The sequence below is a fragment of the Cervus canadensis genome, chromosome 8 (assembly GCF_019320065.1).
Source record: "Cervus canadensis isolate Bull #8, Minnesota chromosome 8, ASM1932006v1, whole genome shotgun sequence".
Lineage (NCBI taxonomy): Eukaryota > Metazoa > Chordata > Mammalia > Artiodactyla > Cervidae > Cervus > Cervus canadensis.
This window is the reverse complement of record NC_057393.1, coordinates 46,411,301-46,429,513: the sequence shown is the minus strand read 5'-3', so window position 1 is coordinate 46,429,513 and position 18,213 is coordinate 46,411,301. Positions and strand designations below refer to the sequence as shown.

Sequence of the window (18,213 nt, the reverse complement as noted above, 5' to 3'; positions counted from 1 at the left end):
CTAAACAAATGGGATCTAATGAAACTTAAAAGCTTTTGCACTACAAAGAAAACTATAAGTAAGGTGAAAAGACAGCCCTCAGATTGGGAGAAAATAATAGCAAATGAAGAAACAGACAAAGGATTAATCTCAAAAATATACAAGCAACTCCTGCAGCTCAATTCCAGAAAAATAAATGACCCAATCAAAAAATGGGCCAAGAACTAAACAGACATTTCTCCAAAGAAGACATACAGATGGCTAACAAACACATGAAAAGATGCTCAACATCACTCATTATCAGAGAAATGCAAATCAAAACCACAATGAGGTACCATTACACGCCAGTCAGGATGGCTGCTATCCAAAAGTCTACAAGCAATAAATGCTGGAGAAGGTGTGGAGAAAAGGGAACCTTCTTACACTGTTGGTGGAAATGCAAACTAGTACAGCCGCTATGGAGAACAGTGTGGAGATTCCTTAAAAAACTGGAATTAGAACTGCCATATGACCCAGCAATCCCACTTCTGGGCATACACACCAAGGAAACCAGATCTGAAAGAGACACATGCACCCCAATGTCATCGCAGCACTGTTTATAATAGCCAGGACATGGAAGCAACCTAGATGCCCATCAGCAGATGAATGATTTTTTTTTTTAAGGAAGCTGTGGTACATATACACCATGGAATATTACTCAGCCGTTAAAAAGAATTCATTTGAATCAGTCCTAATGAGATGGATGAAACTGGAGCCCATTATACAGAGTGAAGTAAGCCAGAAAGATAAAGAACATTACAGCATACTAACACATTTATATGGAATTTAGAAAGATGGTAATGATAACCCTATATGCAAAACAGAAAAAGAGACACAGAAATACAGAACAGACTTTTGAACTCTGTGGGAGAAGGTGAGGGTGGGATATTTCAAAAGAACAGCATGTATACTATCTATGGTGAAACAGATCACCAGCCCAGGTGGGATGCATGAGACAAGTGCTCGGGCCTGGTGCACTGGGAAGACCCAGAGGAATCGGGTGGAGAGGGAGGTGGGAGGGGGGATCGGGATGGGGAACACATGTAAATCCATGGCTGATTCATGTCAATGTATGACAAAACCCACTGGAAAAAAAAAATAATAATAAAAAAAATTAAAAAAATAAAAAAAAAAAAAAATAAAATAAATGAAAAAATAAATAAATAAAAAAATTTTTAAAAAAGAAATAATTGTCAATTAATTGTGAAGAGATAAAAATCAAAACACATTTTTTATTCTAGTTGCTTTTCTTTGTTTCTTTTATCCTAATGCATCCTGGAATTATCCAAAAGAAATAGAAAAGTAGCTAGAAGAACATGTGCATTTTGAACACTGCATATATTATTAAAATTAAATTAGCATTGAAACATTTAAATTATTAATTCATTAATATTAACTTCTTAAATGGTTGTTGTTCTTGTTAAATCACTAAATCATGTCCAACTGTTTGTAACCCCGTGAACTGTAGACCTCTAGGTTTTAGATGGTTACTTCTTTGTATTTTCCAGAAAAGTCAACATTCAAAGATATTCCCTATAATAAATAACAAAGAATCTTAGGATATCTTAGAATCAGGAAACAGTTTTAGTTATAAAAGCAATCATCTTTTTAACTTTAAAAATGATGATATGGAGAAAATCCATTCTTTGAAAGTTCAGGAAATTAAAAACCATTTTTTTTTTTAAAAATTCACACTCCTATTTGAAGTAATTCTCTTAATCTATTTCACTCAACTCTAGTGGTTGCAGTGTGGAAGACTGCAGGAAAAGTTTAGTAGTCATCCTTTTATGACTTCTTAGAATAGTACTTGTTTAATTGCATATTAAATAATTATCACAACATTATGTCAAACATAAAATTATTATGTGCTATAACTAAGGGATAGAAAAAGCATTGCCAATATTTTTGGCTATTGTGTACAGAGACTAAAGCTATGTAGTTTTTATTTTTTAATTGGAAGTATTGATCCAGCTATAGCTCTTAATTTGAATATCCACTGATTAATGATTAATGAAATATTAATTGAGTTGAGTTCAGTTGCTCAGTCATGTCCAAATCTTTGCTACCCCATGGACTGCAGCATGCCAGACTTTCCTGTCCACTAGCTCCCAGAGCTTGATCAAACTCATGTCTGTCGAGTCAGTGATGCCATCCAACCATCTCATTCTCTCTTGTCCCCTTCTTCTCCTGCCTTCAATCTTTCCCAGCATCAGGGTCTTTTCCAATGAGTCAGTTCTTTGTATCAGATGGCCAAAATATTGGAGCTTCCGCTTTGGCATCAGTCCTTTCAATGAGTGTTCAGGATTGATTTTCTTTAGGACGGACTTGTTTGATCTTGCAGTCCAAGGGACTCTCAAGAGTCTTCTCTAATATCACAGTTCAAAAGCATCAGTTCTTCGCTGCTCAGCATTCTTTGTGGTGCAACTCTCATTCCATACATGATGACTGGAAAACCATAGCCTTGACTAGACATTTGTTAGCAAAGTAATGAGTCTGCTTTTTAATATGCTGTCTGGGTTGGTCAAAACTTTTCTTCCAAGAAGCTAGTGTCTTTTAATTTCATGGCTGCAGTCACTATCTGCAGTGATTATTATGTTATGCTAATTATGGGCTTCTACAATCTAAAGCCTAAAATTATTATTTTCATTTTTTTGAGTCTAATATTTTTGAATAGTGGTTGAGATTTTATTCTGGTATATTCTTATTAAGTGTATATTAAGAACATCAACAATAAAATGATTTACTTGAATATTGCTTAAATAACACATGAATTTAAATTTCTTAGCATGATTGCTAAAGAGATATCTTATATTTACCTTCAATTTTGTTTGGCTCTTATATTACAAAAAAGTAAATGGACAAAACAATCAACCACCACTCTCTTCCTTTCATTTGACCATCTTCAAATAACCTGAATATTTGCCTTATGAAAAGATAACTTCTCCACTGCATTTCCCTAAGACATTCCCTTAGGGAAAAGTAGGTTATACTAAGAAATAAATAAAGCAAGGGTTTAAGCTTTAATCTTAATGAATTATACTGACATGACTTCAGTATAACTCTCCCATAAATTCTTCTGCATATATTTGAAGAAAGAAAGAGAGAAAAAGAAGGAAAGTTAAAGATAAAAGAGGGAATGCTGGGAGAGAAGGAGAAAAGGAGAACAAAGGGAGGAGGAAAAGGGGAGAGAAAAGAGAAGCTAGTAGAAAAGGAAAGGAAGAGTGGAAAGAAAGAGATGGAATAGGAGGAGCAAATTTTATTCTGTAATTATTAATGAAAATACATATCTGTTCATGTTAAACTCAAGTTCTAATCTCTACATCAGTCCTCCAAGAAAAATGTGTTTCGAAAACCTGCAATTCAACTTCTAGTCACTGTTCTTTATCCCAGTCCTTCTTCAATAGCTTTCATATTGTATATCTTTCCATTTCTTTTTTTAAAAAATAGTGTGGTTAATTAGTTCCTTTTATTTTTGGCTGTGCTGACTCTTCGTTGCTGTGTGGGCTTTTCTCTACTTGCAACGAGCAGGGGCTCCTCTCTAGTTGTGGTGCATGGGCTTCTCATTGCAGCGGCTTCTCTTATTGTGAAGTATGGGCTCTAGGGAACAAGGGCTTTAGTAGTCGCTATGTTTCTGCTCAGTAGTTGCGTCTCCAAAGCTCTAGAGCCAGGCTCAATAGTTGTGGTGCAAGGGCTTAGTTGCTCCATGGCATGTGGGGCCTTCCTGGATCAGGGATCAAACCCACGTCTCCGGCATTGCTGGGCAGATTCTTTACTGCTGAGCCACCAGGGAAGCCCCCTCCATTTCTTTTTGACTGATTAAGAGTAAAGCTTATTTAGTAGTTTCATTTACACAAAGTAACCACCAAGAATTCAGCCAGAGAAATGTAAACACAATGTACATAAAGTTTGAACCTTGTGTCAGATCATCCAGGTGTTGTGGGTACTGCTTCATGAACCATCCAGATATTTTCTCTGTTGTCTATCCACAAGTTTTGTTGTGTTTATGTGGTCAAAAGCTTTTATTTTCATTTCTTCTGGTTGTGTGTGAAATATCATGAGATTAGAAATGAAGGAGCTGGTAATTATGAATGCATTCTTTAGGCTTTCCAAGCTCAACAGATGTAACAAACAATATTCTCTGAATGATAAGTAGAAAGATTTACATCTGCTAAATTTGCAAGAATCACAATTATAACAACAGTAAACAGCAACAATGAAGTTCAGCACTGTCTTTACGGAAAATCGTGTTAGCAAGTAAATAAGAGAAAAGAGAGTTTTCATCATGACCAAGAAGGCAGTTTTTGTCTTCCTTTGAACTAGCAGGTTTCGTTTGCTATTATGACGGATATCTGAGAAATGCAGGGGGCAAACTGCTTTATATCTGTAGACAAAATGTTGAGAAAAATATGAGACTCCAGTGTTTGTAAGTACCTATTATTTCTTGGCTAAGTAGTATATTTTCTTTAGGCCTAATTAGAAATCAGGAGTCAGATTGTATTTGACAAATTGTATCCAAAACTAAGATTTAAAAATATCTACAACAAATGTTTGATATTTCCTTTGTAATTTTTAGCAGAGAAAATGTAAAGTTAAAAGTTACAAAGTATATTTACATTTTTTGTATCACTTGGAACTAATCCTTAACTAAGATTTAGATGTTTGTTTCCTACAAAAAAGGATATTCTTCTACACAACTGCAGTGTAACCCAGGAAATCACCATTGATACATTATCTTCTACCCCAATATAATACTGGAGTTTTGTCTAGTGTCAATATAATGTCTTTCATAGCTAATGGATCAAATTCAGAATTTGTTTTTTTTTTAACTTTTATCACTTTGACACCTGAAAAAATTCTGTGACAGTTTTACAGATCTCCCTTTAATTTGGGTTTTTGTCTTGTTTCTTCATCCTTAGTTTAAAGGTGTGCATCTTTGGAAGGAATGTCAGAGAAATTCTGCATTTCTTTCATTGCTTCCCAGATTTTGACTTGTCCTGTTAATGATGCTGTTTACTTTCATCATTTCCAATAGGTGGTGTCTGTAGGGTTTCTCTGACGTAAAATGTATTCCCTTTTACTTTGTAATTCATTTTTTTTTTTGAGGAGATACTTTGAGATGATGTGAGTATTTTATTTCTATCAAATGGTCAGTTTAATCTTTATTAATTTATATCACATGAACTCATGGTTTCCTGTATTATACAAAGAATGACAGTCTGTTAACATATATGTGGGCAGATCCTGGGATTGCCATTGCCTTCCCTCTGCCTCCATATTCAAGGCCTCGGCTGCTTCTCCATGTGGATGCGTTACTCATCCTGCTCTGAGACACCATGCTGATCCTGTCGTCTGAGGGCTGGACCGCCTCAGCCTACATGTGTCTCCCTCCTCCTATATGTATGGATGCCTTCCTCAGGCTGCTCATGTTCCGGTTCCCATAAAAATTAAAATTTTTATTCTTTGCAAGCTTACAAGAATACATGAAAGGACAGGCTGCATACTGGGAGAAAACTCATGCAAGCTACAAATTCTTTAAAGACTCAGTATCTAGAACATATTAAGAACTGCCAATATTCAATGGTAAAAAATAAATGATACAATTAGAAAACAGGCAAAAGATATGAATAGGTAGAGAAAAATGATAGTCCTGATTTTTAGTCACATTGCAAAAAGACATTTTATATATATATACATATATATATATATAAAATATATGGGTTCACATATATCATGTTATATTTAATATAGACATATGTATGATAATGCTGATGGATCAGACAGTAAAGAATCTGCCTGCAATGCAGGAGGCCCAGATTTGATCCCTGGGTTGGGAAGATGCCCTGAAGAAGGGAATGGCAACCCACTCTAGTATTCTTACCTGGAGAATCCCATGGACAGAGGAGCCTGGCGAGCCACAGTTTATGGGGTTGCACAGAGCCAGGCACAACTGAGCAACTAACACTTTCACTATCATAATAAATATATAGTGTATTTATGTGTATATGTGTGTGCATGTATACACATTATGTTTGCTAAATTGTAGGAAGATCACAATTAAAACAAATAAAGGATAGCTCTACAAATGACAAGCACAAGATTAAAATTTATGATCAAAATTTGTGTGTATCAGGGATCAACTTACTACGTGGGAAGTTTTTTTTTTTTTGTAAATAAACTTTTAGTGGAACACAGCCATTCTCATCCCTGTGGGTATTTCCTTCGGCTCCTTTTGTGCTACAGGAGCTTAGTTAATTGCAACATAGATCATATGGCCTGTAAAGCCTTAAATATTTAATAGTTAGTCCTTCACAGCAAAAGTTTTGGCAACTCCTTTCTTAGTTGGTTAGTATTCACAATGTCAAATAATGCCAGTATTTGCATCTCTGATTCTCTGAAGACACAGCTCATTTTAGTTTTAATCACTAGTGTTAATTTTACTCCCTTATTCAATTTAAATTCTTAATTTTCTCCAAGTCTGCTACTTCTTGCAATTTGTAATAACTAGCAATACTTTACATCTCAGATTGTCTGATAGACACTGTACAGACTAACACTTCATTATCCAGAGAGGATGACAGTTCATGTCAGCCCAGGAATCTGAATATCTCTTGAAAGACCTAGAGAAAACTGAGAGCAAAGATGATGTGTTCACCCTTGGACACAATTTTGCTACATGACTTAGACTCAGTTTGGGTTTTCCTGTGCTTTTTTTCACACTTGATAGCATATTCAAGTTAGGTAAAAATGTTAATTAAAGTTCAGTTTTCATTGTTCAAATGACAGGATAAGTGTTTATTTAAGAATCTCATTGGAATTTGAAATAACCAAGAAAGGTCACTCTAAGAAATTACAGAGTTCTAAGACAATTTATTTTCCCTCTAAATCTCAGCAGTATTAGTTTTCTCCCTTTATGTTTTTTGCCGTTATAATCTGCATAAATGGAATGGAGGATACAGCTGAGTATCTCATTTGAGAGCAGGACTCCTTTTAAAAGTTCATTATATTAAATTTATAAAAATAATGTGACATCATAACCTGTATAATGTTTTAATGGTTGTCACAATAAGTCACTTTGCCAACTTCTTATTTTAGAATTGGTGTAAATTTCTTACACAGTAGCATTATTTTCTTCATTTGAAAAACAAATCTTAATGAACAGCATAGAAAATTATATTTTAAAAAACATAATTAGAATAAAATGTTACATTAGTATAGTAATAAGTCAGTCTGTGTACATGAAAGTCGCTTAGTTGTGTCCGATTCCTTGCAACCGCATAGACTATAAAAGTCCATGAAATTCTCCAGGCCAGGATACTGGAGTGGGTAGCCTTTCCCTACTACAGGGAATCTTCCTAATCCAGGGATCGAACCAAGGTCTCCCACATTGCAAGCAGATTCTTTTCCAGCTGAGCCACAAGGGAAGTCAATAAATCTGTCTAGTATATTTCAAAGTCATCTCCAACATGGACTGTATTTAAACTGCTCTTACAATATCATCACTTTTTAATGGGAGGTAAATCAATAGCTTTCAAATCTCCCTCATCATTGTATATAAGAAATACATACAAATAGAAAAGGATATGTTAAAGTAGAAATATACACAGATAATCTTGATTCCTTTTGATGTTTATAGCATTTAATATAAAATTAAAAGTTCAATGTCAGAAGTAGTCTATTACTCTTTAAACATGTCACAGCATATAATACACACTTATTTTTGTAGCACGTAATATGTACTTTTTTGCAGAACATTGTGGATATTCTTAGACAACAGAATAAAATGTTAGTGATATGGGCACTATACCTTCTTGCAATAAGTTTCAGTATGAAGTATTCTCTATGTGTCTTGAAGCACATATTAGATAAAAATGCAGCTTCGATATTTTCCAAGTGAAATTTAAGTTTTTTAAGTTAGACTTTTAAAAAAAATTCAGTTCCCCAAATGCATTTTCCCCACAGTCAAATTTTTCAATTAAAAGTAATATTTTCAAATTGCATTGTTAAACATCTTTTAAAGCAAATAAAAATGTACCATAAAATAGGACTTTCATTTATAGGAGCTTTAGGAGAAAGAGAGAAATTGAAAGAAAAATGAAACTAAAAAGACAGTAGGTATGTCTTGTGTTTGTGTTCACCAGTATTGGTGTTTACTTTTAGAACTCCCAAGATCAGATGCACGATGGTCACGTAGGTGAACTACTTAGTGTATCCCTGAGCATGGAATCTTCTTTTTCAGTTTCCTGTAAAATTTAGGGATTGCTTTCCTAACACTTCATGTCAAACAAGCTTGGTGTCTTTGATAGAGATGGCTGTTAGCTACGAAAGCAACTTTCACTCATGTGTCAGAACTGTGCAAATATTAAAAGAAAAGGAAATGACACCAGAGGTTTAGGGCTGACATTAAATGATAAGGGGTAAAGAACATTCATGGAAAAGTGTGGGTCTGTAACATCCCCTGTGAAAAAAAAATTCCAAGCACTATAAAAAGGAATATCTTTTGTGTCTTACAGGTTTTCTCTAGAGTAGAATGAATACCCAGAGTGCCATAATTTTTTAAAAAATTATTCATTTAGAATGATAAATCAACTTTACTGATTCTACATTAATGTTCATTATCCAAACACCGATTATAGTTTTATTTCTTGTTAGAAATTTTACTAGAAGACAAAGACATGAAGATAAGCCATCTGAGTACCTACTGTGCTTGAAATTAATAATTTTTATTGAAATTAATACTTTGGCATTCTCTATGTGTTTTAAACTATACCAATAGGAGCATTTATGAAAACAAAGGTAACTTGAGTTGATGAATATGTCATCTATTTCTCTTCTTATTGGACAAGTAGGATATTATATTTTTCTGATAATATTTGTATTCAATCAGACACTCCTATTCATATATTGCCAAAAGGGAAGTGTTAAAATTTTGACTTATTTTGTCACTTATTAGCAAAGCATAATGCATCTGTCTAAAACGGGCATTTATGCTTGCCATATAAATTTGCAAAGTTCAAAAACTATAGAATCAAATCATTTAATTTCCTATAATGGTATGAGAATATATCAGAGTTCAGAAAAGTTGTTTATCTTTATCATATCATTTGTCTCTTTGTATAAAGATGTGGGGTATATTTCAGGAAATCCTTGAGTTTGTCACATAATTCACCTTAAATAGAGTAGGCCCTCAAAGGTAGTACAAACTGCTGGCTGATTTACATTCATGGTTTGATAGATTGGGGAAGTGTTTCTGAAGAGGATTTTGAAGGTAAACTTAAATTCTTAAGTTACTGTTTTATTTAACTGAAGTATAGTTAACTTACAATATTACAGTTGACCCTTGAGCAACATGTGGGTTAGGGTGCCAACAATTCATGCAGCTACAGCTTGTCATTGGCTTTCAGTGTTCTCTGTTCCTCTTTATACATGATTCCACGTTTGCAAATTCAACCAACTTTGGATCCTGTAGTACTCTAATTATTATTTAAAAAAATACATGTATGAGTGGTGCCAGGAAGTTTAAACCCCTGTTGTTCAAGAGTCGAATATATATTAGTTCCAGCTGTACAACATAGTGATTTTGATCACCATATTAAGTCTACAAATTATCTATCACCATATAAAGTTATTATAATATTATGAACTATATTGCCTATGCTGTACTTTGCATTCTTCTGACTTATTTTTTATTGAAGTACAGTTAATTTACAACATTATTGTATTTAGTTTCAGTGTAAAACATAATGATTCAAAATTTTAATAGATTATCCTCCATTGATAGTTATTATAAAATATTGGCTGTAGTCCCTGTGCTGTACAACATATCCTTGTAGCTTATTTGTTTTATATATAGTAGTTTTTACTTCTTAATCACCTTTCTCTATCTTGCTCCATCTATGTACTCCTCTGCCTGCTGGTAGCCACTTGTTTGTTCTCTGTATCTGTGAGTTTGTTTCTGTTTTGTTATATTCATTTATTTGCTTTATCTTTTAGATTCCACATATAAGTGAAAACATACAGTTTTTGTTTCTTTGTGTGCCTTATATCACTAAGCATAACACCCTCCAGGTATATCCATGCTGTTGCAAATGGCAAAATTTCATTCTTTTGTATGGTTGAATAATATTGTGATTGTGTGTACCCCACATCTTTATCCTTTCATCTCTTGATGGACACTTAGGTTGCTTCCATATCTTCGCTTTTGTAAATAATGCTGCTATAATATTGGACTGCATGTATCTTTTCAAATTAGTGTTCACTTATTTTATTTTTGGCCATGCCAGACAGCCTGTGGCATGTTGGTTCCTCAACCAAGGATTGAACCCACACCCCCTGCATTGGAAGCATAGAGTTTTAATCACTGAACAACCAGGGAAGTTCCACTTATTTTATAACTGCAAGTTTGTACTTAATCCTCTTCACATGTTTCTCCCAACTCCCCACTGCTTTGTCAACCATCACTTTGATCTCTGTATCTGTGAGTCTCTTTTGGCTTTATTTTGTTTGTTCATTTGTTTTGTTTTTTAGATTCCACATAAAAGAGAAATCATTCTCTATTTGTCTTTCTGTATGAGTTACTTTACTTAAAATAACATTCTCTAGGTCCACTCATGTTGTTGCAAATGGCAAGATTTCATTCTTCTTATGACTGAATAATATTCCATTATATATATATATGTGTGTATATATATATATGTATGTGTATATATGTCTTCTTTCCTTATCAGTTCATCAGCTGATGGACACTTAGGTTGCTTCCATGTCTTTGCTATTGTAAGTATGGGTTCACTAAACATAGGAGTGCAGGTATATTTTTTAATTCAGATTTTTGTGTATTTTGATAGATACCCAGTAGTAGAAATTATGGATTGTATGGTAGTTTAATTTTTATTTTTTTGAGGAAATTCCATACTGTTTTACATAGTGAGACTTCCCTGGTAGCTCAGGCGGTAAAGCGTCTGCCTACAGTGTGGGAGACCTGGTTTCGATCCCTGGGTCAGGAAGATCTTCTGGAGAAGGGAATGGCAACCCGCTCTGGTATTCTTGCCCACCTCTACCCCCCCACCCCCCAAAAAAGTGGCTCAATGGGACATTTTAAATCTCAGGTGGAAAACTAGAAGATCTCTGTCTGTCTGTCTGTATTTATGTATGCCTCAGTGTGAGTCTTCTGTTTTTTGGGCGACTTCCCTGGTGGCTCAGACGGTAAAGCATCCGCCTACAATGAGGGAGACCTGGGTTCAATACCTGGGTCAGGAAGATCTCCTGGAGAAGGAAATGGCACCCCACTTCAGTATTCTTGCCTGGAAAATCCCATGGACAGAGAATCCTGGTAGGCTATAGTCAATCCGTTGGGTCGCAAAGAGTCAGACACGACTGAATGACTTCACTTTCACTTTCACACCAGTTTGCATTCTCACCAAGAGTATGTGAGAGTTTCCTTTTCCACATTCTCTTGTTACTTGTTACTTGTCTTTTTATTAGCCATTCTGACAGGTTTGAAGTGATATCTCATTGTGGTTTTGATAGGCATTTCCCTGATGAGTAGTGATGGTGAGCATCTTTTCTTGTGCTTGTTGGCCGTATGTATATTTTCTTTGGAAATATGTCTATTCAAATCCTCTGCTTATTTTTTAATTGCATTTTTTATATTAAGCTGTATGAGTTCTTTGTAAACTTTGAATATTAACACCTTACAGAATACAGTATATGCAAATATTTCCTCCCATTCAGTAGGTTGTCTTTCCTTCGGTTAATGGTTTTCTTTGCTGTACAAAAGCTTTTTAGATTAATGTAGTCCCATTTGTTTTTCATATCTTTGCACTAGTTGTCCTTGATTGGGTAGTTAGGTCCAAAAATTATTTCTTAGATAGATGTCAAAGAGTATGCCACCTAGGTTTTCTTTTTCCCTAGGAGGTTTATCCTTTCAGGTCTTACATTTTAGTCTTCAATACGTTTTAAGTTTAATATTGGATAAAGTGGTCATTCAGTTTGATTATTTTAGAGGTTGCTGTCCAGTTTTCTCAACATCATTTATTGAAGAGGCTGGCTTAATACTGATGAACTTCTTTAGCTTTTTCTTGTTCAGGAAACTCATTATCTCTGTTTCAATTCTGAAAGGGTCTGTGTACTTTCCTGTTACGTTTAGCCTGTATTTGTTGTGACCACGCTGTCGCTGGCCCCCGGTTGAGCTGTGTGGCTCCTCTTTCTTCTGCTGTCTGCCCCTGTGGTGGGTGAGGCTGGTTCAGGGACTAGTGTGCGCTTCCTGGTGTGAGGGACTGCTGCTTCTGCTCCAGGGGGTAGAGCTGAATCTTTTCCCTCTGACAGCAGGGCCACGTCAGGTGGTGTGTTTTGGGCTGTCTGTGAGCTGAGTACAACTTGAAGCAGCGTGTTTGCTGATGGTTGGGACTGTGTTCCCATCTTGCTGGTTGATTTATATGAGGTGTTCAGCACTGCAGCCTGTAGGCATTTGGGTGGAGCCAGGTCTTGGTGTTGAGATGGATACCAAGCCAATCACAGGGATTTAATCCTTGCCTTGTACAGCTGCATGAAGGAGATTTCTGTTCCTCTTAGTCCCACTGCCCCTGAAAACTTGATTTGTGTTCACCATCAGCGTCCGCAGAGTGAGAGTGTCTCAGGTTGGTGCCTGGTAAAGGTCTCTAGGATGGAGATTTGCATACAGGACATTCCTTAATGAGTGCTCTCTGGTTGGACAGATGGAACCACCATGCAGTTACCTAAAAGGCCTCCACCAAGAGGTGGGAGCTCAGATGGCTCTTTAAAATTGTACAGTATTTTTTAACTGAATTATTGACTGACTTCTGTGGTAAGGTTTTCAACCAATTTAATTGGCTTTATCATCTAAAAATTCACTAAAGATACAATCTACACAGTAAAATCACTCAATAGATATGCTATATATTTAGTCACTTAATAAAGGTCTTATTTTTTAATCTTTTAAAAATCACAACAAGCTGTTTTATACAAATTTATATAAATTGAAATGGTAATATACCGAAATATTATCACAGCATTGGTACATTTTAATGTTGAGACTCTCAGAGTCTTGAGAAGAGGAAAGAAAAAAATGGGCTTAAATCTTTTAATAATATAAGCATCTATTTTCTCTCACATTATTTGTTGATTAAGAATTTAATAGTAGCTTAGCTGGATAATTATGTTTTAGGGTCTCTTAGAATTTTCAGTGAAGACACTGGCTGGAGCTGAAATTATTTGAAAGTTTAACTGGGAATGGAAGGTTGTTTTCCAAGGTAATTTATTCAAAATGCCTGCCAAGTTAGTCTTGCTGTTGACATGAAGCTTCAGTTCTTTGCCCTGTGGGTCTTTCCATAGTACTTTTTGAGTGTCCTCAGGACACGCAGCTGATCTCTAAAGCAAGTGATCCCAGAAAGCAAGGCAGAAGCCACGATTTTTATGACCTGGCCTCAGAACTCAGACCTGCCATTTTTACAGTATCCTGTTGGTTACACAGGTAAACCCTATTCAGAGATAGAGAAAACTACACAAGGAATGAACGCCAGGAAGTAATAATCCCAGGGGGATGGACTTTTTAGAGGCTGTCTACAACTGTCATTCAGGTCTGAAATTCAAATTCATGTAGTCCAATTCCAGAACCTTAATTAATCTGGATCTTCCAGTCACTAGCAATATGATTTTTTAAAATTGCTTCACCTCTCAGAATTTTTTCAATCAGAAAAAGGAGACAGAATATCTCCCTAATAGAGTTATATGCTGCTCTTAGGATCAAGAAAACTGTTAAGTAAACTTGTTATCAACCAAATTTGTTGAACATCATAGAAAGTTAATATGGAGAATTTAAGCCAATAACTGCTTCTTCATCATCTACTGGCACCTTGAATTTAAAGGGAAAAAATGTAACAAATGAAACAAATATACGGGATCATGACATAATGTGACTTGGAGTCATGCTTAACCTACCTGAGAATCTCAAAGAACTGAAAACGTTAAGTGAAAACCAATATAAAAGAGAAATAAGTTCTGTGATTTATCCACAGTGGGGATATGAAGAGTCAGCCACTTTGCATATTCATCTTACCATGTGCAGCTATTAATTTTTCTCAATGTAAATTCTAGTTCCAAGGAGTACATGTGGGAATTTCTAAGAGCAGCATTACATTAAATTTCTTAAGTTTTGCTTTCTACAATTCAGAAAGATTATTAGGGCTTTTATTTATTTTATCATGGCTTAATAAGGATAATTTCATCAAGGTGAGCCTTAGAATTACAATATCTTAACGTACTAGAGTAGAGGAAGGCATGTAGATAGTATCCATCAGTCTTCTCATTTCAGTTTAGAGAGAAAGAGCCTGTAGAAGTGAATGCCTTTGTCAAAGTATGAAAAGGATCTCCAGGGACCTCTAGTGTCCTCAAAATTTTATCATGAGAAGTTGATAGAATGCTCATCCTTTGCAAATATGAAAGTTTAGCAAATAATTTTGTAGAAGGTAAAATCATGTACACATAAAATGAACACATCAGATTATGAAGCTCATTAATGAGAGAATCCCTAAGATGTTTCAAATATTCAGAGAATTAAATGAACCGGGTGTTTATAGGCAATGCTATGATTGATTGTTGCATACAAAACTGGTTAATATCTCCCCCAAAACCAATAAACTGTTAACACTGACATTAGCTGTTCCATTGGACAGAAATTATTTGAATCTCTACTAAATCAAAATCTATATGATAAACTTTGATCCTGAAAGAAATGTAATATAAACCAGATAGTACATAGTCAATCTCAGCACCTCACTGAAATAACACCCAGGAATTTATTTACCTTCTTTCTACATTTTGAATTGTTTTTGTGATAGTCTTTGTAGAAAGTATATTTCCAAAATATAGACATTTCTGTATAGTTTTGCCTTCAGGGTTTTTCAGAATTGCATGAAATGGAATATTATAAGTGAAAAACTGTGTGTGAACAAAAAGTACAGATACATTGTGTTGCTTCATAAATGTAACCATTCTTTTTGTAGAAAAAAAATATTATTTTGTTAGTTTTGATATAAATTAGCTATTTCCTTGTAATTAAATTTTCTCTTGAATTCCAATCAGTGAAGTTTGTAGAGCAAACTCCTCCACTCCACACAGATATATCACAAGCCTCAAGCCTTGTCAAGTGGCAGTCTTTCCTTGACTATAAAATTAAAGTGTATCATCTGTCTCTCCAAACCTCTTGACATGTCTGCGCTTTGCAGAGTGTAGATTTTGTGAACTCTCCTTTGCAGTTAAGGAGTTGTCACATTTATATATTTTTATAGCTTTCATTTCAGTGACTTATTGACTATCATATGATGGCAGTGCATGTTATTAAAAATACAATTGAGAAATTCCATAGCATTTTTGCCAATTACTTTAGTGTTTTGCATTAAGAATGACCATTTTTAACAGAAATACTCTCCTTAAGACCCTGTAGTTGACCTTGTGCTTGCCTGTTTGGTGACTTGAAAGGTCAGGGCCCAGAGGCAATGTCAATTTTTGATCAGACAAAAAAAAAAAAAAGAATAAAAAAAGGTACAAGTAGTAGTCTAACTCCTTATTGACAGAGCTTTTCTAAGCCCATTTGAGAGAGACTGTCAGCTCTCTGCAAATGTCAAGTCCATGCCTGATGCTTCTGGATAAATGAAGAGTAATACTTAGAAAAGTGTAAAAAAGGTTAAGTTTTTATTTGGAACCCTTACACATTCCCTTTTGTAAATCTCCCTTCACTTTTATATCCTTATTCATTGTGAACTTTTAAGATGCAAAATATAAAAAACTATTAGATGCAAGCCCTATGCAGATCAGGAAGATAATAACAGTGCACATGTGAAGCATGATGGATATTGAAGGAAACTTGAGTGTGCATGTATGTACCTATATTTTAAGTCATGAAAATATCCTTTGTGTTCTGATGTGGCTATGCTTCTTTGTGAGCTGTATGCTGCCAGAAATTCCAGTTTTTCAAGAAAAACTGGAAATCTATAAGTGAAATACTTTAATTGGCTTAAGATTTATAGATATAAATAATTGTCAAATAAAAAATATCTGACTAAACTATAGACATGCTTCAGTTCATTTCAGTCACTCAGCCGTGTCTGACTCCTTGTGATCCCAAGGACTTCAGCACGCCAGGCCTCCCTGTCCATCACCAACTCCCAGAGTTTACTCAAACTCATGTCCATTGAATGGGTGACACCATCCAACCTTCTCATCCTCTGTCATCCCCTTCTCCTCTCGCCTTCACTCTTTCCCAGTGTCAGGGTCTTTTCAAATGAGTCAGTTCTTTGCATCAGGTGGCCAAATATTGGAGTTTCAGCTACAGCATCAGTGATTCCAAAGAATATTCATGACTGATTTCCTTTAGGGTAGACTGGTTGGATCTCCTTCTTGTCCAAGGGACTCTCAAGAGTCTTCTCCAACACTACAGTTCAAAAGCATCAGTTCTTCAGTGCTCAGCTTTCTTTCTAGTCCAACTCTCACATCTATACATGACTACTGGAAAAACCACAGCTTTGACTAAATGGACCTTTGTTGACAAAGTAATGTCTCTGCTTTTTATATATATATATATATATATATATATATATATATATTTATTAGTTGGAGGCTAATTACTTCACAACATTTCAGTGGGTTTTGTCATACATTGATATGAATCAGCCATAGAGTTACACATATTCCCCATCCCGATCCCCACTCCCACCTCCCTCTCCACCCGATTCCTCTGGGTCTTCCCAGCGCACCAGGCCCAAGCACTTATCTCTGCTTTTTAAAATGCTGTCTAGGTTGGGCATAGCTTTTCTTCCAAAGAGCAAGCGTCTTTTAATTCCATGGCTGCAGTCACCATCTGCAGTGATTTTGGAGACCAAAAAAAATAAAGTCAGTCACTGTTTCCACTGTTTCCCTATCTATTTTCCATAAAGTGATGGAACCAGATGCCACGATCTTCCTTTTATGAATGTTGAGTTTTAAGCCAACTTTTTCACTCTCTCCTTTCACTTTCATCAAGAGGCTCTTCCTCACTTTCTGCCATAAGGGTCATCTGCATATCTGAGGTTATTGATATTTCTCCCAGCAATCTTGATTCCAGCTTGTGCTTTATCCAGCTCAGCATTTCTCATGTTGTACTCTGCATATAAGTTAAATAAGCATGGTGATAATATACAGCTCTGACATATTCCTTTCCCTATTTGGAACCAGTCTGTTGTTCCATGTCCAGTTCTAACTGTTGTTTCCTGACCTGCATACAGATTTCTCAAGAGGCAGGTCAGGTGGTCTGGTCTTCCCATCTCTTTAAGAATTTTCCACAGTTTCTTGTGATACACACAGTCAGAGGCCTTGGCGAAGTCAATAAAGCAAAAGTAGATGTTTTTCTGAAACTCTTTTGCTTTTTCAATGATGCGGCGGATGTTGGCAATTTGATCTCTGGGTCCTCTGCCTTTTCTCAATCCAGCTTGAATATCTGGAAGTTCACAGTTCACATACTGTTGAAGCCTGTCTTGGAGAATTTTGAGCATTACTTTACTAGTGTGTGAGATGAGTGCAATTGTGTGGTAGTTTGAGCATTCTTTGGCATTGCCTTTCTTTGGGATTGGAATGGAAAGTGACCTTTTCCAGTCCTATGGCCACTGCTGAGTTTTCCAAATTTGCTGGCATACTGAGTGCAGCACTGTAACAGCATCCTCTTTTAGGATTTGAAATAGCTCAACTGGAATTCCATCACCTCCACTAGCTTTGTTTATAGTGATGCTTCCTAAGGCCCACTTGACTTCGCATTCCAGGATGCTTTGCTCTAGGTGTGATCACACCATCATGATTATCTGTGTTGTGAAGATCTTTTTTGTATAGTTTTTCTTTGTGTTCTTGCCACCTCTTCTTAGTATCTTCTGGTTCTGTTAGGTCCATACCATTTCTGTCCTTTATTGTGCCCATCTTTGCAAGAAATATTCCCTTGGAATCTCTAATTTTCTTGAAGAGATCTCTAGTCTTTCCCATTCTATATAGACATGCCTAGATTGTCTTAAATCTTAAAATTGTTCATGGCACTAGCATGGCCAAATTTAACAATATGTTTAGCTATTTCAAAGAGTTGTAAAATTCATTTGATATTCAGGTGGTAGGAGCAGTATTTAAAAATGAAAGAAAATTATTTGGCAAGTACAGTATTTATGA

At 35.5% G+C, this 18,213-nt stretch overlaps 1 long non-coding RNA gene across 1 annotated transcript in view; it reads left to right on the top strand.

Annotated features, from left to right (window-relative positions):
- LOC122446292 overlaps positions 1 to 2,448 on the top strand; it is a 15,144-nt gene extending 12,696 nt beyond the window's left edge. The window contains exon 3 of the long non-coding RNA XR_006270840.1: positions 2,321 to 2,448. This is a non-coding gene — a long non-coding RNA (uncharacterized LOC122446292). The remainder of the gene's footprint in view (positions 1 to 2,320) is intronic.
- Positions 2,449 to 18,213: the final 15,765 nt, after the last annotated feature.